This window comes from Ambystoma mexicanum, chromosome 10 (genome assembly GCF_040938575.1).
Source record: "Ambystoma mexicanum isolate Mex_15411 chromosome 10, UKY_AmexF1_1, whole genome shotgun sequence".
Lineage (NCBI taxonomy): Eukaryota > Metazoa > Chordata > Amphibia > Caudata > Ambystomatidae > Ambystoma > Ambystoma mexicanum.
This window is the reverse complement of record NC_090932.1, coordinates 977,415,368-977,442,668: the sequence shown is the minus strand read 5'-3', so window position 1 is coordinate 977,442,668 and position 27,301 is coordinate 977,415,368.

Sequence of the window (27,301 nt, the reverse complement as noted above, 5' to 3'; positions counted from 1 at the left end):
TATGGGTTGAGATACTTAACCATAACTTAATGGCCGCCACCACAGGCCCCAATATATATATATATATATATATATATATATATATATATATATATATATATATATATATATATATATAATTTCCACTTCAGCTAATCATGGGGAATTTAATAAAACAACAGCCGGGTCCGCACCAAGATGTACAGCCATTTGGGAATTTTCTGCCATTTTTACAAAAAGCACAATTATTATGTTCATGCAATTTATTCCCCACATTCCAAATTTTAACCTCCACCAGTTCGCCAACTCTCACATTTGGAACATGTTCAGAGTAGCCAGGAACTCCTTTTAGCTGGTCATTGCAATTCCCTAAATTGCAGTTAAGGAATACTCATTGTACACAATTGCCTGGAAATTATATAAAAAATGGCACCAAAATGAAGGCAATACAATTTATGGTTGCTGAGACAATTGCCTATATGATACTAGTCCTTTTCAATGCATAGCACATCTTTGTTATGCAATTGTAGCTCTCTGGTCTCGAAGCCATTTGCCACTCTGGCCCAGACTGTGACCAGATATATTATTTTGTATTACTCTCTTTGTTGTTTGACGTATAAGATACAGATCCTAAATACCTGGGATGCGTCAGCTACACAGTGATCCCTCACTGCAGATATCTGGCAACCTGTCCTTTTACCTGAAGGAGAGCATTATTCTAATCTGGAACGCTTCTGTTTTCCTGTATTTTTGTTCAGAGTTCAGCCTTGCTTGCAGCCCCTCTATTCACAGCTCCCCCCTATATTCAGGTCATGCACTGGTTAAGGTTGACTGCCCTGCACAGAAATTAGCTTTCAGAGATGTCCAGTCTGGGAGAAGTTTGTGTTCCACACCCTTAGCGACCACAATTTGTTTTGCAGTTGTAACCATCAGGGATGCAGGCCAGACTTTCAGTGGGGAAGTCATTTGTGACATTTGGCACACAGCAAGCAAAAAGGTATATCTCTTGTGGGATGTTTTAACCCAGTAGGCTCTGCCCTGTGACATCCCTCTGTTCTGGTGGTACCAGAATCAGAAAAATGGCTGCAAAAGCCCTCTGCGTGCCAAAACCTATGAAAATTGCACTTTGAAACCGGAAAAGATGGCTGCTAAATCTACTTTGCCTGTTGTCAGTGGTGGAAGGAGACCACACTGCTGAAACATGCCACTGGGTGGCCTACCAAGTAAAAATGGAACACTGCAGGAAAGGCAGTGCTTTATTGCAAGAAACACAGAAATAGCTCTTAAATCCCTTTTTCTTGGTTGCTGAAAATATTAAATACCAGACCAAAACACCACACAACATCCAATCTCTTTGTTGGGTGCTACACGCCATTCATTTAAGGAATTAATATGAACCCACAACATCAGGAAAAGTGGAATCTATCATCAAAATATCCTCAGTAAAAAGTGTGCTTGCCTGTGGAAATCTGTCAAATTATGGGCGCAGTATCAGCGGCCGCCTGTGACTGTTTCAAAAGCCTGCATTTAGACTGTAAATTTGCACCATTAAGATCTAATGTCTTAGATCTAAGTGACCTGTCATTAAGAGGAACATAGGTTGTAACTATTTAATTTCCATGATTTAGAGACAGGAGTTCTAACTGCTTGATTAAAAATTGCAAGTTTTATTTTAAATTAAGAAAATGTTATCATTTGACAGTGAATATAGCTGAAACTCAGAGTCATCAAACCAGTTCCCCCCCAGCTTTCCCCAACAAAAGGCATCTCTCCTGCTTCTCACCAAAGGCCAGGAACTCAAATTCAGGTGTTGATTAAGAGGGGAGGAGATGTGGGCTGCTGCTCCTGGAAGAGACAATGAACCTCTCTTGGCTGAAAGGATATGCAGATTGTAAGTGTGAAGAGTGGCCTCTGCCAGAGGAAGAAGGCAGGGATTGCTCTTGAGCTACAAGGAACCTTTGGAGGTGGGGATAGACATATTTGTTGATTCTCAATGGACAGAGAGCATATTTCTAAAAAGACGAACAGAAGAATGTGTGAATCTGTAAAAATTGTAAAATTACAGTATTGTTAATGTTTTTTTTTTGGGCACATTTTAAAAGGACCCAGAACTCTGTGCGATGTTATGAGAAGGCACAGTGACAATTCTGGTTTTGTAGCAATTGTAGTCATGTCTGAAGCACAAATCATCATACGATTATGGCCAGATATCATGTGCACATATGTACAAAATTGTGGACAAATCAGATGTTGTATCTCGGATAAAAAGTGTGAAAAATTGTCAAATCTAGACCCAAGACCTCACAGCTAAGGTTCTTGGAAGAATATTTGCTCCACAAAATATGTGATCTCTGTATGTCATTGGTATAAAGATTGTACATATGTAAAGATGTGTAATATCAAAACTAGATTTTATTTGAAAAGGCAAAGGGGATGTTTTCCCCTGTCTCATAAACCACATCATCATCATGACACTCTGTTTTCCCCTCCAATTAAGAGAGAGAGAGCAGACTTTTGCCAATGGAGTACCTAGGGGGTGCGCCTAGGATAATTCAGCTTACCCACCCCTTTATGAAACACATAAATAGAGACATCTTAGGACCTAGACACACACTGATCCACCCACCATTTAGCGATCGGCAAAGCACTTTGAAGGAGATCCATCCATACTCCTTGTTCCAGATTCAAAAACCTTTGCAAGCAGACAGGCTCAGAGCATAGCTGAACCACTTTCAGCTGGGCCTAACCTCCAGAACCCATCCCTCAACTTAAAGGGGAAACAGAAGAGCAGCCAGGCTGTGCTGTAACTGCTTGCCTGCCAAAAAATTATCTTCATAACCAGAAGGGCAGATTAAATCCCAATCTGGCGGTGCCGTGCTGTGCTGTGCAGACCAGAGAGCCATTGCAGATCCAGTCCAGTCGTGCTGTCCAGTCCTGCGGTGCGGTGTCCAGAGAGACTTGCTGATCGCTGACCCCTCCAGTCCGTTGTGCCCAGCAGTCTGTCCCAGAAATCTTTGACCTGAACAGAATGAATCCCAGATGGTTCCATTCAAAACATTGGTAGTGAGTATCCATAGTATAGGATTGTCACTAGCCTATGTACTGTCCATAGTCATCCCTATCCAAATCAAATCTCTCTTATATCCAGAACTATATTGTTACAAATCCTTTTTGTCTTGCCTGAACTCTCTCTCTTATCCTATAGTCTTTCTTTAATATTATTGTTAAAATCATCTTTGCGCTGATTTATTTTATCTGAAGAAAGGCAAGTGTCTTGGCGGGCAAAAACCTGATCGGTGACGTCCTGATCTGGTGGCTGCACTGTCATGTAGTTTGTATCTTCATAGTCTAGCTCTAGTGTAAAGAACCTTGTTTGTATTTTAAAAAAGCACATCTTGTTTTACAATTTTTCCTCTTTCTGAAATAAAACAACCTCCACGAAAAAGGCCATAACTTCTTCATATTTCATGCTAGAAACGAAATGTAAGTGTCTAATTGAAGCTAACATCCTATGCTTTCCAATGAACCCACACATCAAATTATCTTATAGTTATTCCGCAATCGCATTTACCGTGCGCGGAAAGGTTTGCCGCACATTTTCTTTCGTTTGGTTCAAAACCATAACGTGTGAAATAGCTTTTCATTGCACCCGACTTCAAAATTAAGTTTTCAACTTGCTTATTATTCTCTAATCATTGCTAGTGTTTATCTGAACCCGTACAAAGCGGCTCCCATTAGTATTTCAACAATTTCAGTGAATTAAATCCATTTTCAGTGTTTTTCCAATTCCATTCAAGCCAACTTTAAAACCATTTTTGACAAGTTTGCCAATCAATTCTGTTTTTCTCTGGTGTTTGCTAGGGGAAATTGTGATTCATATATGTGCTTGAATTCTGCATTCCTGAAACCTGTACTCTCTCCTTCTTTTTCTTTATATTGCATATTGGGGGGATTGAAGGGTGTGAAGGGGGAAATATTAACCACATTGCCATTTGATTGAACATACACAAAAGTATTATTGTTGTGCTGCATCATTTTTCCCATCATTACTCCTTGTGATTAAAGAGATTGGGCCTCATTCCGATATTGGAGGTAGTCATGGCGCTATTTGCACCATGACTGCCTCCAATAACCGTACCGGCACCAGTCTCCTTCAAAGGGGACTTACCGGTGTAGTCCGACCTTTGCGGGAATGGTAAGTCCCCATTGAAAAAAACATTCCCCATTCCCATTTGAGCCCCCATAGGCTGAGATTTCCCTTAACGGGTCCAGTTCATAACGCCTGCTCAGGCAAGGCGTCAAAGGAGGAACCCGCTAAGGGAACTCGTTGTAGGGCGGTAAGGGATTACCGGCACTGTCTCCTTACCGGTGCCCGTTATCCCTTACCGCCCTATTCGTAATGAGGCCCATTGTGTAGTGTGACATCACCCCATTGGTGATCTTTGTGTACCCATTAAAAATAGTGTGATATATATTGTGAAATCCATAAATAAATATTTTTAACTTTGCAAACCAGCCTGATTCCTGGTTCAGTGTGACCGGGGGATTCAAAGAGAGGGGCGTGATATAAGTGGTACATCGTTCAGAAATAAAAGAACTTATAGACACAAATAATTAATTAAGGGTTTCAGCTGTGCATCACATGCTAGGCATTGACTTAGGTGAAGTGCCGGGTTGAAATCACTTACACTCTGGCCTACAGGAACCTTTTCATGGAATCAAAGTGGGCTTTTCTTTCCAAATGTTTGCCGGTATTTTGAATGTGAAGCATAATACACATTACATCTTCTTTAGCACACTAAGGGCCTCATTACAAGTAAATCCGTTACCGCCAACTTTACAACTATGCCAAATTATGATGTTGGGCCTGGAGTGGAGGACTTACCTCCAACAACATACTGCAATCAGCAGTAATTCCGCCGGACCAACTGGCGGTAATGGTAATTCAGTTGAGTGGTATCCCATTGGATTTACTACTGGGGTACCGCCCAAATCGTTATTTGGCCCTAAGTCTTTTCCCTGAAATCTTTTTGTTAGCTGGGGAACATTTTTCTCATGTCTTGCTTTAAACTGCAAAGACACATGCAAAGCGATGTTGGTGTCAATGTTTGAAACTCCTGTTTTTCGTGTGAAAGGGTCCTTTGAATTTCTTCTGTGACTTGTGAATTAAAATGTTGCTTTTCTTCATGTAATGACAGGGAGGCCTTTTTCACATGGCCCTTCCTTGTGTTACTTGGAAAAACCACACAGTCTGACTTAATAGGCACGTTTTAAGTTTGAACGTTTTGTTATAAATGCTGGCAAGTCATGTTTTCCAGTGGGCCCTTCATTTCTGTTGGTTTGGCCCCTTTGATTACACTCCACAAGCTGACGTAACATCTGTGTGTTTTTGCCAAGCATTTGAGTTACCTAGATATTGGCTCGTTGGAGATAAACAATGGCAGCACAACATGCGCACATCTGACCAACAATTTGCGTAAGTGCACCAAAACCAGAATTGCACTTTTTTGAAGTCTACAATTTTTTGACACTTGCTCAAATATGATTGCCCTATACTAAGCTATACTGACACTATTTAATAGCTTTTAGGAACTGTCACACATCATAGAGTAATATAACTTGTGTTAACTCCATTAGCCGGAATAAAGCACATATTTTCTATAATTGATTAGATTACATTTTAATTAAAACAACATATCTGTTATAATTGGGAATCCCTTTGAAATGAGTCAACAGGAAATGCAAAGCCATTCTACAGTACAAACAGTGACTGGGAGACTGCAAAAAAGTTGAATTTGTATTGTTTTTGTTAGTACTATCATTTTTCCTGGCATGACAGAAGGATGTAAACTGAATTTAGAGCCAGATTGACAAACATGTTTTAATATAGAAAAGTGTAATTGAACACACGTTAGGCACCTAGTGTTGCATTTCCTCCGAAATGGTGTGTTTCTATGAGATATGTGTTAGCTGCAACATCGAAATAGAGCCACTTTGACAAAATTGAGTTTCTTTGGTGCAGACATTCAGTTCTTGAGCAATATGTATGTCATGCCTGCAGCCATAATGCAAAGAGTTGTAGTGCATGTCAATTGTTTGTAAAAATGTGTCAAGCAAGGAAGTTCACATTGAGGGTAATCTTTGCTCTGGTGCTTATAATATGCCAAACTGCACTTGTCATGGTGCAATAGTTTTCTAATCTGTACCATTGTTTTAATAAATAGGGCACATTTTGCCCTAGTGCTAATACCGTGCAAACTTTGCACTTGCATTGGGGCAAAGTTTCTGTAATCTGGCCCCTGATGTGTATCTGAAAATGTATTTCCTGGATGGCAGCTAAAATACAGGGACATATCATACTTGCCAACCCTACTGATTTAGGCAGTAGGCTACTGCTTTTAAAGCAGTCCTACTGCCTACAGATGTGGGTGACATATCCTACTGCTTTTTACAGGGGCAGGTAATTTATGTTACGCCAAGGCAGGCTGCTTGAGACCGGCCCAGAACAAAACATGCAACCCATTAGTTAGACTGTCTGTGCGAAAGGCGGGTAAGTGTTTGGCCTCAGACCAATCCAGTGACCTGACAGCTACATGACTCTGCCCTGCCCTCGGCCGGGACAGGCCTTAGGTGAACCACCAGTGAAGGAAAGTGGCAGTGCGTACACCATCAAAAAGCATCTGCATACCAGACTGAGGAGGGTATCAGTCTCCATGTTGTTCAGTTATTCATCTTGCACTGCAGAAATAAATATGTATTACCCGGGCTGCTGCTACAGAGCAGTGGCAAACGTTGCCTACCAGCTCTGTGTGATTACCTTTTGTGAAGATAGGCAATTGAATTTGGTGTTAACTTACCATTCCGAATTATACATTTTAGACCTTTGAACATCTTTCCATGTTATGCTGTTTCATGTGTTGTGTATTTTAGAACGCTCCAGTGGTGCCAACAATGTATGCTTTGTATTTTCCTGTGATGTAATTGTTATGCAAAGCACAAAATGTTGCCAAGTATGCAGTGGCACACGGAAAAGGAAATTAATCAGAACGAAGTGCAAGTTGGATATTCATGAGGCATCATGGACGATAATAACCAGGGGTCAAGTCCTAAAAATAAAAGTGGGGGGAGTCAACAACAAATGAATGAGATTTGACGCCACCAGAAATGGTCAAATCAAGGTGAAATATGCACATTTCAATAAATTGGCTTTGCAATCATAACCACCCACATTGCACAGGACGACTGGCATTTGTTGTTCATAAAATTAACACTCATACAAAACAAAGAGGATATTTTCTTCTAATAGTGTTTTTAAAAACGTTAAATGGTGTGCATGTGTTAAACTCCAATAATTAGTACAATTGTTTTCCCTGGGGCTTGCAGTACTGAAATGGGACATTTCACCTCTAGTTTGTTATTCTTCATCCGGTTATATAGTGCAGTGATGAAGAATCCCGACAACATGGTTTGATCCCTGAGGTCGGCTTTAATTCATCAATTCAAAGAGGACATTCAATGTTTCTCATTTTTGCTGGGGGGGACTGAGTCCACCCTCTGAATAAAGTGGGGGGACTGTGTCCCCCTGCATGTACCCTCGACTTGAGCCCTGATAATAACAGGTGGTAGATAGGGACAAAGACACGTAGATTTATTCCACTTTTTTTTCCAATTTATGAAACAGACATTCTAAGAAGATGCCCATCAATCGTTACGGCTCATGGAACTGTACCACGTCACTTGGTCTGTTCGGCTGCACATTTTGTAACCTTGGCCTGTAACTTAACACGCCAGAAAGACATCCTTGAGGCCACCAGGTTGAACATTCAGTCTGAATTATAAGCAATCTACTGTTACAATATTGCCAGGCACTGGTACAGGGCTGCTGCAAGCTGATTTTCTTTTTCACATACACATGCTGCCCTAGTGTTCACCAGTACATAGGTCACGTTGTCTATCTCTGGTTGTACATAGCATCCTAATTGTTTTACATGTTCCCATCCCTTGATGAACTTGAATACATAGGGCCTCATTACGACCCTGAAGGTAACCATGACGCTTTTTGCGGCATGGCTACCCCTATTCCGGGTACCGGGTTCGGGTTCCCCGAATGGGGAAATACCGGGCCATTCAGGACTTGGAGGGCCTGGTATTGCCCCATTCAAGGAACCTGGACCCGGTCCATCCCCATTCCCATTTGAGCCCCCATAGGGCTCAATGGGAATGGGGAGCATGCTAACAACGGGCCGGTTAATAACCAGGCGTCCTTAGTGGGACCCGCGAGCGGACCTCGTAATGAGGCGGTAGGGGGTTAACGGGGCTGGCAGCTCTACCAAAAAAAAAAAGTACACCGAAGAACTCTTCCAGATAGACACGTTGCCAGTCCCTCTGCATGATGCAACTCTTTGCTTTTGCTGTTGCGTATCACTCCCACATGGGTGTGGAGGCACACTCATCACTGTGTGAGCATCTGCATGTGTCTGTATATTTAGGTTTCTACTTATGTTTTACAGACAAGTGTATTTCTCTTTTTTTGTAAGAGGCACGTGTGTGGAGGAGCACATATGGAGCCCGATATAGGGATGATTTTGGTTACAATAGTGCTGTTATTTATGAATATAGAAAACAAACAGTGTTTCAAAGAGAAACAACAGACTATGTATCTCATAAATTCTGCTAAATGTCTGCTATCTGCCCACACTGACAGTGCATCTCTGTATCGTGACCTTTGCGCTGGCACACAGCATCACAGCATCTGACGGCGGACACGCTGATACGAACGATGCAAGTCTCCAACCACCACTGGAATATGTGGCGCATATGTCCGCTGCAAGAGCTGACATCAACGACTTTCCGGCAGTGTTGTGACCACTGGCGGATGTGATGTCAAACCCTTCCGGCACTGGTCAGAATGCGAGCGGAAGCAACATTGTCACAACCACTGCAACAGGTCTCAAGCAAAGTCCCTGCAGGAGAAAGGAAGAGGTCCACAAAAGACAATATGGCACTTCCCCACCCTTTGAAAATGGCAGGTTTAAGGGCTCCAAGTATCACTAAAAGGGAGGGTGGCATGCCACACATGGGGCTAAATGTCGGTATGTGAGAGGCATATATAATGCTCCTCAGTGATTGGATACGCTGAAAATGTCTCTGCTTTAGGGGAGCAGAAACAGCTAGTTTCTTACCAGTCAGAGTCTGGGAAGAATGTATTCCTCAGCTTATTATGATAAGGAGAGTACTCAACAGATGATGTTGAAAGAAAAGAGAGGGGGACAGAGAAGGTTTATCTATCCCTACCTCTCTGGCCACTATCCCTGGACAGTGCTGGTGGGCTGCCTATCTAATAGTGCATAGAATAAGAAGATTAGAGAAAAACACAAAATATTTTTATTTCTCAATTGTCTATATGCTGCATTTCATTGTAGCTACAGACACTTACCAATGCATGGAATACATTCTTCCCAGACTCTGAGAGGTAGTTACTAAACTGTTTCTGCTCCCCTAAAGCTGAGACATCTTCAGAATATCCAATCACAGAGAAGCAATATATATGCCTCTCACATACAGACGGTTAGCCCTATGGGTGGTATGCCCTCTCCCTTTTTGTGTTAATAAACCTAGCTTGGGCATAACCCAGTTCCAATTACTGAAAAGCAATCCAAAACCTCCCATATTGTGTTTAATGACCCCAAGGTTCACTAACACAGAATTGCAGGTGCTGGTGGACAACATGATGTCAGTAGAGGCACGACTACTTAGTGCAGAGATGCACATCTCAATTGGCAGTGAGAAGAGGGGCAGATTGATGGGGCTAGTCAATGTAGTACATGTTGTGTCTACTGTGCCACGAGAGAAGGAAGACCTGCGTAAGAGGTGGATGGACCTCAAGCGGTGCCATGCGAAAAATAAATCAAGGCACAAAAAGCCAAGTGGACACTGGTGAGGGGGGACCAGAGACCATTCAATTGACTGCCTAGGAGTAGAAGGTGCTCCCATTGATTGAAGTGGAAAGTGTGAACGGCCTAGAGATGGGACATGACACAGGTAAGTGGACACCAACACATCCTGCCATACAAAAATAAACCATGCACAAAGATAAATGCAAAATGATACAGGCAAATGCACATGTCAAACAACATAACCCCCATGCTAAGTCCACTACCACTAACTTTCCTGCAACACCCATTGAACATGCATCTACAACACAACACACACACAGATACAAAATGAATGCCTGACCAGAAGCTGATGCCATGAATGCATGGTTTGTCCCATGCAGGAAACACATTGCAGCAGTCCAGTCGGCATGAAGCTGCATGTGTCAAATGGCAGAGAAGGAGTGCCAAGAAGCAGCATGCTGCATCATTTAGGCACATAGCCACACCTCCGGTGACACTAACATGCTAGTGACAGCAGTGCACACCCAGCCACAGTGAATTGTGCCAGCAGTACTGCTACCACCTTTCCAACCACAGCAGGCGAAACACACGTTGCAGTGCCCATGTCACAGGTGGGAACAGTTGAGGAGGAATAACAGGTGGCACCTACTGGCCTTGTGGCCCAGGAGCCCATGCAGGGGGGAGAGGATGTAGATTCACATGGTGGCATCCAAGAATACTCAGACGACCAGCCAGCAGATTGGCCTAACACTCAGCCTCAGACGTCTACTCCATGGCAAACAACCAATACACGTAACAATGTGGAGATCCATGACCAGACAGTCATGTTGGTTGAAGCCCATGAGGCAAGCCGACAGTCAAATGCAGCTGATAAACAGCTGCACATCAGGGGAGCAAATTGCAACAATGAGATTCAGGCATCACTCAAGGAAAGCCTGGACAAGAACACATCAGCCATCATGGCCCTACATAAAAAAGGCAAGAATAGAGCAGGGACAGTTCACAAACGAGTGAAGCAATGCTGGACTAGCAGCATCGGAGATGGGATACATACGTGCTGTGTTGGCTGTTGGTATCCTGCAGTGTGACATGAATCTGTACATCCACTCTATGGAGGCCACCAACAGGGAGCATGAATATCTGATAACTGAGCTTGACAGACCGGACCAATCACTCCTACGGCCCCTTGTTCAGCTACAGCAGGCACGGTTGTGAGCATCATGTGTGTCAAGCATGGCATCCCAGGAAGCAAGCCCATGTCCCATTTGAAGCTGCTCCACTCCCACACCACTGTCAGAAGGTATAACACAGGGCCAGGAAGCACCTGCAAAGAAGAGACACACTATACGCACTGCACGGTTCACTGAAACATTTGCTACGCAGATATATGTGAAGGATCACGTTTGCCTCTTCAACCCATAGCCCCAGTTAGGCCATATACATGGCAAGAAAGTGGCATGCAAAGCAATGTGTCTGGTGCTTGGACCCATAACCCTATTCGAGCCATATACAATGAAAGGAAGTGGCACGTGAAGCAACATGTCTGCTGCTTGGAACCATGGCCCCAGTTTGCCATAATCATGGAAAGGAAATGGAACGTCAAGCAATTTGTGCGGTAGCAAGATCCCAGGTGTGTGCTTCTTTCTTTGCCACTTTAGACACCTCTAGAAGTAATCATGTATTAGCTCCGGTCGCAAAACTGTGAGTTAAACTGAGTGTGTTAGTGGACCCTCCTCTCCTGCTCTCCACTGTCATCTGCTTCATCCTCACTGTTTGCATCCACTGGCAGAGGCACACCCCTTCACATTGCAATGTTGTGTAAGATGCAGCATGCCAGAATGGTGCTGTATACCTTTCCAGGGGCATGCATGAGCGTGCTTCCGGTGCTGTGCAGGTGGTGCCATCGGTTCTTCAGCACTACCAATGCACAATCTATGACATTGTGTGTGCTTGTATGTGCTCAATTCTAGTGTCGGTATGCAGCACTTTGTGGATTGCGCACCGGTGTCAGTAGCCATGGTCTGCATGGATAGGCAGCATCAGCTGGGGGTAATTGGAAGCCATATTTGCATGGTTATTTTGAATTTGTGGCAAGCACATTGTGAGCACACTACAATTATTCCTGGCTTGTTTCAGCAGTTACGTATCAGCAAGATCTCCTGTTGGTCGTACTGTGCATCATTCGTGGCACACTACGTTTCTGCATTGTCATGATGTCATGTGCAGATCCTGGAAATGTTGCATATAAGGGAGTGAATATCACGTTTGCAACACACACACAGCACGTTGATGCTATGGAATATGATACATACATGCATGCATGTACCCTGGGGGGTATGAAGAGAAAATGTGTACCGTCTATCACACCTACCACATTGGGTAGGCCAGCATCACTCTAAGATTCTGCATCATGTTGTTGATGGTGGTGGATTCTTTGGGGACTTTGAATTGCTCCCCCTCATGTGCAATGATGCTGTCTAGGACCTGTGTGAGGATGGCACTGAATGCTGGCTGTCAGATGCCAGCTACACATCCTGCAGAGGTCTGGGAAGATCCACTGACACGGAAATGCAATACACTCATCACATTCAGAATAGGCGGAATGGATGTGATAAGGTTTGCACTGTACACATCACCTACACACATGCACACATATATGTGCTTAGCATCAGTGAGTTCATGTGTTGGATCTGTAATGTGTGTATTTGTTTCCATGGTATGTTTTGTATGTACTTTTCAGAATGTGTGAGCGGACGTGTGAAATTGTACTCAGTATGGTGTGTGTGTGCTTTTGTTGTAAAGCATCTTTAAATGCGTATGCACATGTGCACATTGAAGGCCGATGGAGATGTGTGTTTGTCTGTTAATATGTGTGGGAGCAATTGTCTGTATGCTTACGGGCGTGGATGGAAATGCACTTACTTTGATTTGTGCAGAAAAACTGCTCCCAGCCCCCCTCCTAATTACGGCCGGTATTATTCTCCGCAGCCATTTGCGGGTCTTCAATTCTGCAGAAATGCGCTGATGCTGCTGAGAGCGATGAGTCCCCCTCGCCGGTGCCAATTGCTATTGTTGTCTCACAATTTCCCGATGTGATTACAATATAAAGAGCTGCTGGCATTCTGACTTTATTTCATGCCATAATGTTTACTCCTTCCCACTCTATAATTTTCATTATTTAAATGTGCACAGTCCATCATTTCTGCATAAATGGATGTTAGCTCTGCAGCACGACGGCGAATCCGAAAATGGGGCCTCAGCGTCGCTCAATCAAAGGCATCACCGTAAACTGGAATTATTACTCAGAGATTACTAACCAGCGTGCGTAAAATAACAACTGCGAACGTCCCATTTAATTAAGATGTATGTTTTATTAGCGCGGCTTGTAATGAGAACCCCTGTGATACTGAGAGCCTGTGTCAGAGACCCTGTGATGCAGTGACTGCATGTGTGTGCCCCTGTGATGCTCGGGGACCTGCTGCCGTGCATCCTTTCATACTAACCATCTGTTTGCCTGCTCTGTGCCTTTGCCTTTTGAAATGTAATCATTATAGACCATTGCGCCTATGCTACTTGAACTTAGTCGTTGCAGCCCATTGTGCCTACGCTGAACTTTGCCCACCGTGCCTTTGTGTAATTTAGTCATTGTAGCCCACTGTGCCTATGCCACTTGAACCTCAGTCATTGCAGCCCACTATGCCTATGCTACTTGAACCGTATTAATTGCAGCCCACTGTGCCTATGCTACTTGAACCGTATTAATTGCAGCCCACTGTGCCTATGCTACTTGAAACGTAGTCATTACAGCCCCCCACTGTGCCTATGCAACTTGAACCTTAGTCACTGCAGCCCATTGTGCCTATGCTGAACTTTGCCTACCGTGCCTTTGTGTAAGTTAGTCATTGTAGCCCACTGTGCCTATGCTACTTGAACCGTATTAATTGCAGCCCACTGTGCCTATGCTACTTGAACCGTATTAATTGCAGCCCACTGTGCCTATGCTACTTGAAACTTAGTCATTACAGCCCCCCACTGTGCCTATGCAACTTGATCCTTAGTCACTGCAGCCCTTTGTGCCTATGCTGAACTTTGCCTACCTTGCCTTTGTGTAAGTTAGTGATTGTAGCCCACTGTGCCTATGCTACTTGAAACGGATTCATTACAGCCCACTGTACCTATGCTACTTGAACAGTATTAATTGCAGCCCACTGTGCCTATGCTACTTGAAACTTAGTCATTACAGCCCCCCACTGTGCCTATGCAACTTGAACCTTAGTCACTGCAGCCCATTGTGCCATGCTGAACTTTGCCTACCGTGCCTTTGTGTAAGTTAATCATTGTAGCCCACTGTACATATGCTACTTGAACCTTAGTCACTGTAGCCCACTGTGCCTCTGCTAATTCTGCCCATTGTGCCCATTTGAAGTAGCCTTTTCCAGCTTACTGTGCCCATTGGAACTTAGCTTCCACATCATGAGTAGCACACCCTGTAGCCTGCTATTGTACTTACTCCTCTTAATTATCACCCACCAGAGAGAGGACTGTAGCTTCCCCACAGCGTTCACCAGAGCCCTAAACAAATCAGCCATGACCTCACTAGCTACCGGTACCACTATGGAACACCAGGATCTGAGTCCCTCAATTGAGTCTTCTAGCAACCCATGTATTCTACTCCTCAGAAATTCCAGGCTCCGAGGTAGACTCTCGAGACTTCATGAGCCCCTGACTAGAACCCTATCTCCCACCAACAAAAGATCTAACATCCAGAAGGCAAATATCGTCCATCTCAATCGCCTGAGGCCTCTCCCCACCCTTACCAAAACAGAACCGTCTCATCCGACTGCCTCCTCTCTCAAAGGAGGACTAATAAATGCCAGATCCCTGACCGCACATGCCACAGACATCTGCAATTTGATAGTGTTCGATAACATGGACTTCCTTGCTATCACAGAGTCATGGCTGCATGACGCAGCATGACCTCCGCTATCCCTAGCAATCTCGGAAGACTATACGATATTTAGGCAAGTTAGAACCAATATACGCGGTGGCGGCATTGCTATCATCGCAAAGACCAGCTTAGGTATGAGAATTACGCCTACCATAGCATCTGATTCATGTGAAACGCTCACCATCAAACTTTGACTAGCTAGCTCCCAAACACTGACTGTCCACCTCATCTATAGACCTCCTGGACCTATAGGGACATTTGAGGAGGACATCCACAACCTACTTTTGAACAACCTTAAAACCTCTTCCCAACTACTTGTCCTAGGGGACTTCAACTTGGGTTTCAATGACCCTCTACATAAAAATTCCACCACCATTGACAATTCTCTTTCCAACCTGGGTGTAACGCAAAAAACTCTAGAACCCGCTCACAATAAAAGGACAATCCTTGATTGGCTAGCAGACTACAACTGCATCACCAATATCAAAGCCATTGTCCCTCAACCGTGGACAGACCACTTCTTCTTGTCATTTGAATTATCTACCTCCAGACCACTTCAGCTAGTATCTATCATGGCCCCACCATGCGTAACAAGAAATACAAAGAGCATCACCAGAGATAAAGTGATTCCGGCGATTCTACCCATCCTTAACCGTTTAGAAGATCATTTACACCCAGAAACATTAGTCGAGTATAACAAAATTATGTTAACCACCCTTGACAACATCGCCCCTCTGAAACTTAGACCAAGTAAACCTAAATCCCACTTATGTCATAAAGCACCAAAGTATTGACTGAAAAGGATACGGTACTCAAAAGGATACAGATGGTAGGGTCTTCCGGATCCCTGTTCACACGATTTGATAGTTGTGAAGTCAAGTTTAGACCTTCCAAATGATACAACTCTCTGACTGGTAAAACAGGCAGAGAGATGGATCACTGGAAAGGGTGTGGGTAAGGTATAGGAAGTCAGCCTAGAAAAAAATAAAGTATCATAAGAAACTGCCCCAAATTGACTCTCTATGATAGAACAGTATTTGACATTAATTCACACATTGACCTTATGCCTAGGGCAGAAGAATCCAGCAGAAGTCTCTTGAGGAAAATCCAGAAGTAGAACAAACGACAAGGAAGGGAAGATCAGTAAGGGAGACTTATCCCAAACGGAACGAGGCTCACGCTAGATACCGGGTTGATGCACCACAGGATAGTGTCCAAAGTACTGTTCACTATCACCTTCCAACAGTCCTTGAAAAGCTTCCTTCCCACGTAGAGAAAAGTATAGAAATGAATAAATCCCCCTGTTAATATCACAGGTGCAGGAGTTGGAAATAGCACCCTTTTGTGGTATAAACAAAGTACGCGCGGTTCTGAACAGCCGCGAAGAAAATAGTGTGCGCGTGTGGAATTACACGCGAATAGGATTCACGCAGTCTTGGAAGCAGGCTTGAAGACAACGTGTGCGTATGAAATTACACGCAAACAGGATTCACGCAATCCAGGCCAGCCGCGCTTGAAGACAGCGTGCGCTTGTGGAATTGCACGCGAACAGGATTCACGCAGTCCAGGCCAGCAGCGCTTGAAGACAGCGTGTGCGTGTGGAATTACACGCGAACAGGATTCACGCAGTCCAGGCCAGCCGCGCTTGAAGACAGCGTGCGCTTGTGGATTTGCACGCGAACAGGATTCACGCAGCCCAGGCCAGCCGTGCTTGAAGATAGCGTGCGCTTGTGGATTTGCACGCGAACAGGATTCACGCAGCCCAGGCCAGCCGCGCTTGAAGATAGTGTGCGCTTGTAGATTTGCACGCGAGCAGGATTCACGCAGCCCAGGCCAGCATCGCTTGAAGACAACGTGTGCGTGTGGAATTACACGCGAACAGGATTCACGCAGTCCAGGCCAGCCGCGCTTGAAGACAACGTGCGCTTGTGCATTTGCAAGCTAACAGGATACACGCAGCCCAGGACAGCCGCGTTTGAAGACAACGTGCGCGTTTGGAATTACACGCGAACAAACAGCTCCAGGAATCAGCGTGTGGCGGAAAACACGCTATAGAAGGCCCAAGAAGCAGCTGAGGAAAACTGCACGGACGCAGATCGGAGGTTCAGCTACACAACGCCAAATGATTCGATCAGAAGCAGCGAGTGAAGTTTCCACGCTACTTATATACGTAATGCCGTAGTTCACGTGACGAAGCAGAATACACGTGAATTTAGCGACGTGAAAAGTGCAGACATCGTTTTCCCGGCAACGTATCGAACAACCGCCATTTGGAATAGAACGGTCTAGCTGTTCTATGAGCGTAAGAGGTAGAACCACGTCCAGCATGCATGACAACTTAAATAAATGGTTTACCCTTGAACTAAAGGATCTGCGACTATTTAAGAGGAGTTGTGAAACAGCTTGGAGGCTTATCCCCTCAGAAGATCATAAAATGAAACTAACAGAAATCTCCTCCCAATATAAAAAAGAAATCCATTTGGCCAAGCAGAACTCATTCAATAAGCGTATATCCAATGCTAATTTAGGCATGAAGGAACTGTTCACCATCCTCAAGGAACTAGAGTCACCCAACACTACTCCGGATATATGTTCCAAAGATAAAACTTGGTGCTCTGATATCCAACAAGCCCTATCAAATAAAATCTTCTTACTCCAAACAAAAACAGCCTAAAAAATGCCTCCCTCACACAACTACCCAAGACTTACAACCCAATTATAGACGTTGCTCCAAAGGAACAGGACCTAGATGCACAATTTATGTTCTTTAAAACCTTTATCCTTGAGTTGGAGAAAGTCATCCTCTCTCTCAACCCTTCAAATTGTCAGGGCAATACCTGCCCTGCCCAGCTTATAAAAGATGCTGCTAGGGATCTTTCCCCATTTATTGCAAAATGTGTCAACTCCTCATTCACGTCCGGCACTGTGCCCACCAATCTAAAACAATCTTGGGTACTACCACTGCTCAAAAAAGAAAACGCTAGACCCACTTATACCCACAAACTACCGTCCCATCACAAAAGTTCCTTTTCTGCTTAAAATCCTGGATAAGATTGCTTATCCTGGATAAGTTTGCTAATAATCAAATCCAAAGTTTTCTGGAACAACACAAACTTTTAGGAGAGCTCCAATAAGGATTCCATCCCCAACACGGCACAGAGACTGCCCTCAGTGATCTGACGGCACAAAAAGATGAACTACGAGATAAAGGAAAAATGGCTCTCCTCTTGCTGTTGGACCGCTCGGCAGCATTTGACCTTGTGGACCATGGGGTGCTTTGCAGACATTTAGACTCCGCCGCACATTTCTCCAGAGAAGCCATAACTTGGATTGAATCCTTTCTTAGTGATAGGACTATGAGGGTGTTTTCCCCACCGGCAGCAGCTGACCCGATCCCCATCCTGTGTGGAGTTCCTCAGGGCTCTTGTGTCTACTCGACTCAATACAACATATTTACTAAGCTACTTTTCGATGATCTGTATCTTCTCGGTATCACCTAAACTAACTATGCAGATGATACCCAGATTCTCCTCCCACTTTCCGTGGATTATAATAAGGATTTGGCCATGGTAAATAGGGTGTATATCATCATTCAGGCATGGATGGCAACCCACGGTCTATGCCTGAATGATGATAAAACAGGGTTTATCATCCTAGGGACTCATTCTAACCTCAAAAGAATAAGCCAGGACTACACCTCATTTGAGATGATAATTTCATCAGGGTGTCCAAAGAGGTGAAGACACTTGGCTTCTATCTGGATGCCACCCTCTCTTTCTACAAACAGGTGAAGTCATTGGCATCGGCCACCGCTTCCACATGTAAGCTCATTAGAGCAGGCAAACACTTTCTCTCTGACAATAACTGCCTTATCCTAGCGAGAGTATTAATCCTCTCTAGGCTCGACTATTGTAATGCCTTCTACATTGGAGCCAATAAATCCATCACCCATCAAATTCAAATTGTACAAAATAATGTCCTGTGAGCTGCCCTCGGTGTCTCCAAAAGATCGCATATTTCAAAGATCGGGCGCCAAAACAACTCGCTCTCCACACAAAATAAAATCCATTTAAAAGTAGCATCCTTTGTTCACAAAGCCCTGAACAATGCCGCAACAAGCCTTCTAATAAATAAACTTACAAAAATAAACCATACCCGCCCAGCTAGAACTTCAAATGCCAATAGCCTCATCATAACAGGATTTAGGCTAACTAAGGTGGGGGGACGTAGCTTCCACGTTCTAGCGGCCCAACTATGGAACTCACTGCCCTACCCTTTATGTGAGGAGCAGTCCTTTCCGAAATTTAGAGCCAACTACATTAATCTGCTAAGGTCTGCCAATGATTAGCCCACTAGTGCCTACTTATCCTCACAAGACCCTTGTTTAGACACATCATTGTCCTGCTTACCTTTGCTCTTATGGACCTCCTCACTCTGCCCATCTGGCCTATGAGCTAATATCCATTTAGTGCCTGTACATATACTGTCCTCATTGTACTTTGTACTCATTATGCATAATTGTAAACTGCACTTGCCGCCTACCTGTAATATACTGTATTTTTTATTTTATATTCTGTATGTAATCCATGACCCTACCCTGTAACTTAAGCTTTGCATTTTCTGTACTGCTGCACCCGGCTACCTTCGGGTTTGGTGCACATTATAAGTGACTAAAACAAACAAACAAACAGGGGGATGGGAAAGTGTAATTGAGAGGGAGGGAGGAAGTGCAATCAGGGATGCAATGCTCTGAGTAAGTGCAGCCAGGGCAGCACAACTCTAGGTAAATGCAAGGAGGCAAGGGACGGTAGAGGTAACAGTTACAGCCCCTAAGTGCGCTGTAGGCCCGGAGGCAGTGCAGTAGAGACTGATCATGGAGGAGCCTGGCACCCAGTGAGACTCTGAGGGAAGCCAAGCAACCAATTGGCACTGCGGACAGTTTGTCAGCAGGGTAGGGAGAAAGCAGAGGAGAAAAGGAAAGTCTTGAGCTACTTCTGGAACCTCATGGGGTCCGGCTCAAGGTTGAGAGGGGCAGGGAGGCCATTTTAGAGGGTGGCATCTGCAGAGGAGAGAGATCTACCCACCACTCTCTGTCTGGAGTACCTGCTGAAACTCAGAGAGTTGGAGGTAGCTCAGCGAAGAGCTCAAGAAGGAAGGTATTTCGGAAGAGAGTTGGATGTAGGCAGGTCCTGGCTCCAGAAAGCCTTGTGGATGATGCAGAGGCTCTTAAACTAGATCCTTGCAGCCACCGGGAGCAAGTGGATAGATTTCAGTGCTGGAGGGATACAGTCCCTGCGCTTGAGGTCAAGGATAATCCTGCTTGGGTGGACTCGCTGACACATTATAACTCTACTATACCCCTGCAGCATCTAAGGCATGTCTTTTGGAGCACAACACCAAGTAAGCTTGCATATGATTCGCTTGAATCCCGTATGAACACCTTCTGTTTAGAGGGTGCCGCCCATAGACATGGTTTCATGTATTACATTTGCCATGGGCAGTATGCGCGGATCGCTCTACTGCTGATCTCCACATAATTTACGAGGGAGAAGAATACCACTCTCTCCCCCGCTATGCTGATCCTGACACCATGGCTGCATCGCGTATGCGCACTGGCGCCATGGCAACCGTACACCCAGTATGCAGATTTTCCACGGTGACACCCTATCGCTTTAGATAAGAAGCAAACACTTCTGATCACCATCCAATGCACCACACCAGTGTCACATAACATTCATTTGAGTGCTGTCTGTTGCATAGACAGACGACCGGCAGCATTAAGCCCCGCCTGTCATTCTCTGAGAAGAGAGTCAGAAGTCCCACACCCACATGGTGTCCTCGGCACGAACGCGCATGCGCGGTGTCCTTGGCGACCATGAATACAGGGCAGAGGAGAACAGCTCGTCTTAGTGACGGTCTGCTCGACTTCTGCTCCGGATCATTACTGCAAAGTAAGTAAACGTGGGGAGAGCATTATCCTGACATTTTACTAACCCATACGTGCACACTGTTGGGCATCACCAAATGGCAACATAAGTCACGGGAATTACAGCAAACGATTGATTTGAACTCTGTCTCACTTATATGCAACATCTTCCTTTTCCTGACCACAGGAACATTGGGGGAGACCTTTATCCTGTAATCATACTAACCAACACGGGCACACTTTTTGGGCATTACTAAATGGCTGCATTAGTCATGGCAATTACAGCAATCGATTGATTGGAACCCTGTTTTACTTTTCCCTTTCCTGACCACAGACTCAAGCTTGAGCCCTGAAAATATGACTTTGCGTGTTTTATAGTATTTCTTCTGACCCGAGTTCAGTTTAATTACAGATACCCACTTTGGGAGTCTCTACCTGCCACCTCATCCTTGCTGTCCGGTTCCCACGAGGTGTTCTCCATACCGTCCTTTTACTTCACCATTAAGGTTGGTGTATGCTTCATTCATAATTCAACCCGAACCTCTCCATCAATCCACTTATAGGGATCTAATTATATACTCTCATTACTTTTAGGACTAACCTAGAGAAATCAACCAACCTGAACATATTGTGAAAGTTTAACACGTCCTGCCCTGAAGATGGATTAGCACAATCCAAAACATGTCAACACTTACCACCACATAGGAGTGTTTTTCTATGTCAATGACTTTTTGAGCAGAATGTACTACATGGCTCAAAACGAAAATAAGAGTTATGTGAAATGATGGAATTTCGACACAGCTATTGTGTATTCCTCTAGGTATATTTAAGCGCACTTTAAGCGTACTTGTGTTATTGTTGTTGCGAACATTATATTGTATATTTCTTGCTAAAACCTATTCTGTGGTCCTAACAGTGGGGTTTCTATTGACTGTGACATATAAACACTCTTGTTTACCTGTTGTAACCTGTCTCGAGTCAGTTTGGTTTTTCCTCACTATATTCCAGCAGTTCGACATGGATATTTATACATGGATATGTTTTATTAATAATTACCTAGTAATGAAATGGATGAAAAAGTACAAATTTCTTTGTCTTAATAAATAACCAAACACTACCAACCACATGGGCCAGCTGGCTCCTTTTTAGGAGCTAATGAACCCCACCAGCGTGGAAAATTATATTGGGGATTATATCCCGTTGAGAGTGCAGCTTTGGGCTATCGGTCGGCAACGTCCGGTGTTTGTTTTGTGTTCCATATTTTGGGTCTTGAGTGGCCTCGAGAACTTCCCAGCTGCACCTGAAGCAGCTCCTACCAAATTGCATACATTTTTTACAAAATGATCCCTACATTATATACAGTAGAATTTTTTGTTGCCTTGTTGTGCCTCCCACTCCACAATTTTTCCAAGGATAAGTCTTGCCCTCCTGTTCTGGGTTAGTTGCAGAGGGCAAGGAGTAGTGGATGGAGGATTGAGAAAGAGGCTGTTGAAGTAGTCCACTCTAGAGAAAACCAGGGCTCGAGAGACAGTGAGCTTCGGGGGGGAGTGAGAAAAGGAAGAATTCCTCTGAAGAGGTGCACCTAACAGTGTGACTTCTTGTCAAGGTCCGTGATGTGCGAAGAGAAGGAGAGGGTGGAGTCGAAGATGACAACAAGGTTTTTTGCCTCACTGAAAGGTGAAAGAAGAGGGAGCAAGGCGGGCAGCCAGAGTGAACGAGGGAAAGCATCATACTGACATTAAGTTTGTTAGAGGGGTGCCAATTCTGGATCACAGATAGACAGTTTGGAATTAGCGAGAGAGGAAAGGGGGCTGAGGGGAGCTGATGGAGAGCTGAGTGTCATCTGCGAAACACTGAAAATTAGAGGAGAAGGTAGGGATCAGGTGGGATGAGGGGGCCAAGTAGACATTGAAGATCCAGTTTAGAGCACTGGGGAACACCACAACTGGAGAGAGAGGTGGTGGAGAGAAAGGGCCCAAAATTGACCTGGAAGGGTCAGTACAGGAGGAAGGAGGACAACCACTCAAGTGCCTAATCATTGATGCCCAGGTTCTCATGGAGTTGCTTGATCGGGATGAAGTGGTTGACCATGTCTAAAGCAGAGAATGGTCAAGGAGGATGAGGACGGGGAAGGCTGGAGTCAAGAGTAGAGATCAGAGCTTCACGGATATTCAGGAGATAGGTTTCCGTGCCTCTGGCTGCTCTGAAGTCAGACTGATGGTCATGGAGACAACCAACATATTCAGTATTGAGATTAAGCTGGTAGATGGCCTGCTTTTCCAGGAGTTTGCCCAGGAAAGGAGTGATAGAGTTTGGGCAATAGTTTTCTGGAAACGTAGGTTCGTCAGAATATTTTTTTGAGAATGGGGTGCACAAGGGAGTGTTTGAGTAGGGAGGGGAAAAAACAGTTTGTGAAAGAGTGATTGCTCCAGCAATGGCGGATTTCTGCAAGGGTGTCAATGTGGTCCTTGATGGGTCTGGAGGAGCAGGAGAGCACCTGTGCGAATGATACTTTCATGGATTGGACTTGTCTAAACAACTCTTCAGTTGTCAGAGAGACAGAGGAGAAGGGAGGACGAGAGGGAAATATGGCAGTAGGGGGCCTATGATAGGTGGAGAGAGAAGAAGAGGAGATCGCGGACAGGATGTCCCGAGTTTTAGTGGCGAAGTGAGAAGCCAGAGCCGTACAGAGGGCCTGGGAAGGAACAGGCGAGGTGGAGACTGCAGAAGCATTGGCCAGCTCCTTGCAAATGTTTAAGAGTTTGGCTGTGTTGCTCGAGGCCGCAGAGATGTGGGTTTGGATGCGTGCTCTCTTCTAGACCGGACAGAGAATCTGTATTGCCTTTGAAGCAGGTGGTGGTAATTACTTCCAGTTTAGACCAAAAGGTACAATTTCCAATGTCGGGCCCCAAACTGCTGGTGCATCCAAATGATACATTGGAAAAGTTGTCTTGCCTCTAAATTATCCTTAGGGAAAATAACCAACTAGTTGAAAACCAGAGCCATATCCCCTCGGAATTCCCTGCAGTGTCAGGCAGGCAATATAGAGTCTGAGAGAGGGGCTGTGGTATTATCTAGATCTAATTTAGTACAGTTCATTAGAATCCTGAAAAATGATTTGCATTAAACACTATACTACTGCTCTCTGTATGTTGTTGATCTCGCTTGGCTTAATGACACATGCTGGGGGATCAACAGTTTTAATCATAGGGTCTCATTGCAATTTTGGTTGTCCGGAAATAAGGGTGCCGGTAGCAACATACCAGCACCCTTTCAGGACCACCAAACTATGAGTCTGCTGGTAGGGGCCACAGACCACAGGCCCCTACCAGCAGAGTTTTCAGTCAAGTACCGGCACCATTAGTAACGGTGCCGGTGCTTCAGTGTCCCCATTCCCATGGAGTCCTACGGGATTCCCATGGAGTCCTAAGGGATTACCATGGAGTCCAATGTCTACGCCTCTGGCGGTTGCCCTCACTGCTTTCACCTCATCAACATCAGATCCTGAGTTACTAATTGTGGAGTCCAGCAGTGCTCTGTGACAGCCCTGGATGAGCACGACTGTCAAAGAAATATGCTCATCAAATATGCTCATTGTTCTCGCTCTATTAGAGACCAACGCCATGCTAATAAGAAGGCCATTGAGTGGCAGACTGCTGCTAGGCTCCTGCCCACCATGGCCTTGCATTCTGACAGCACTTGAAAAGTAGGCATGTAATGAGAAAGGGACAATGAGGGCAGGTGTTATTTTTCTCCCTTTTTCATAAGGGTTAGCAGTCACAAGAGGGAGGCAGAGGGGGTTGCATGCACCAGTCATTTCCCCTTTCTTTTATGAGCGAGAGCATGAGAGCAGGAGAGTCATGCACTAGAAGTGGGGGAGGGAGATAAGATTCCAGGTATTTTATTTAAATTCTTAGAGTGAGCAGGTGAGGGAGGGAGCCCAAAGAGGTAAACAGGGGAGGGAGGCAGGTGGGGAAGTATTTGTGTGGTGTTTTGGAGCGGGTTGTGGTCGGATACGGTGGCAGGGTAGCAGTTATGTTTCTCTATCTTACATTGTTGACTGTGGTTCGCTTATGCCTCACTCCTCTAATCTGTTGCAATGTTGATCCTTTTGGGAAAAGGAGCTGGTAGGACAGTGGCATATGTTTGATGAGGGCCAGAAATCAACAAACTATTTTAGATAGGTAGCTGAGAGCAACATGGTTATTTCACCTCAGATTTCCAGTTGACATCATGGACAACTTGAACTTCACGCTCTCTGTCTTTCAAATGTCACTTTGAACCTCTAGGAGGAACACATCCCAATTGTTCACAATGACCCCATCTACTTGTGAATTTGTTTCATGAAGCCTCTGCATAGTCAAACTATGTACAATGCTTGTGGTGAGAATTGACTATATTAGTACCAAGCGAGGGGACTGGGGTCATCCTCCCAGCAAATGTGAGGCGGCTCAAAACGGGGGCATTACCACATGGTAATCCCACCATCTGAGTCTCCTCATAGCAGGAGGCTGCCATCTCCCCGCTGCCGGGATCTAAGATAAGTGCAGCCCTGCAACCTGCATCCCTCCGTCCCCTTGTCCCAGCCCCCTTTTCCACATATTTTCCCCCCTCCCATACGCACCCCGCTTACCTTCCACGGCCTGGTCCCTCACTGACACCGGTAACTGCAGCGTTCCCGCCGCGTCTCTGCAGCCTTGTTACTGACTGTCATGCAAAGGGAGAAGGGACTACGTAGTCGCATCTCCGGATCCATGGCAGCCATCTTTTTATTTATTTATGTTTTATTTAAACAATTAGTATCCGGTGCATTGTGCTGGATACTAATAGCAATACTACCTTTGCACAGGAACGGTTGCAGGGGGCATTACCTGGCCCGGTAATGCCCCACAACACCCTCCTGCAAGGGTAATATTGCTGAATAATAAACTGTGAAATACAAACGTTCTATTATACTTGTGATATTAGCATTCATGTAAGAGCCTACTGCATACTGGAAACCATGAGATATCAAGACTCTATTTTTAGGTTGCATGTCTATAATATGTATGTTTGCATGTAAGTATCTTTTCACATATGTGATTTCTATATCACAATCCTAGCTGGGGACCAATGGTGCGCTGCAGAAGGGATGGAGGCTGCAAACAGCCGTACGAAGCAGATGCAGAAGGGCATCAGTTAATCCACACAGGACGCGGAGAGGGGCAGTGCAAGCATTCTGGGAAGCGGAAGGCAATGGGCATGGCAGAGAGCAGGGGCTCATGGACATAGCTATCAGAAGCCAATTTATGATAAACACCTGTGATTTGACGCCGCAGGGTACTGTTAAATGTGTCATAAAACCTTTCCATTTATCAGAGCCAATGTGCTATGAACTGCGCGTGCTTAGGAGATCTTGCAGTATCACAACTGCTGCTATATGAACTGGTTGCATATTTGGACTCCTATTTTAAGAACTCTCTGCATATTCGAACTCTCGGGGTGCACATTCTCCATGTTTTAGCATTCTTGTGATAAGAACTGTCTGTGTTAGAGCGCCTGCGATAAGGCCGCACTGTTATTAATAGTATTCCGATGAGCTCGTGCATAGAAACATCTGCTGCTCATATTAAATATCTCCCTTTCCCAGGACCTTCGGCTCCTGCTGTGCACCGAGGGTGTGATTTACTGCATGCAACTGGACATCTCCCAGGGACCCAGAGGAGTGCATGAGGAGTCATTACTTATCTTCATGGATTCTTTGGCCCCATGTAAATCACAGCAGGCTCCCAGACGGGCAGCCTAAATTGCTTTACAATATCTAGGACACCAAGCAAGTTGGAGGTCTGGACCCCCAAAAAGACAAATGACAAAGCACCTCTCCTGAAACCTATGCGCCCTCCTCGTCATCAAAAGGTCCCTCCTCAGAGAGACCTATCTAGATCAAAACATAGTGGTTTGAGACAGACCAGCTGAAATCCAAGGAAACACTTGCCCTGCCAGAAACCATCACTGAAGGCTACTTCATTACGCTAAGCGTTTTTTGCAGCCAGTGGCTTGCTAGGGGATTTGAACTACAATCCCAATGATTGTTCACCATTGACTATACTTGTGATGGCTATTGGAGCTATAGTACAAAAGATCTCGAGAGACGAAGCCTGGAATCAGGTCATTCATTAGATGCAATACAACAACTCGATTGGAAACAATATCCAACAAACAGCACAGTGCAATGATCGAAGGTGTTAGGTGATTTCAAGGGTCCAGCAAGTTGTTCTGTGGTCCTCTTTAACTTAATACGGCCCAACATCTGAACAGTCACACCCACCAAGAAATGATTCACTATTGGTCTCTCTTCTTTTCAGGGACCTTTCTCGTACACATTTTAGCTATAAATGGACCCGAACGGTAGTAGTAGACAGCTATTAAATCTGCTGCCTTGTCACATTGCCATTTGGGAGGGATGTACAGCCTGCCACCTTCCTATCATGATCCAACTAAGGACATGGGCTTAATGCTGAGTGCTCTTGACTACATTCTTATTGTTAGAGCGGCTACGCCCAGATGTGGGTC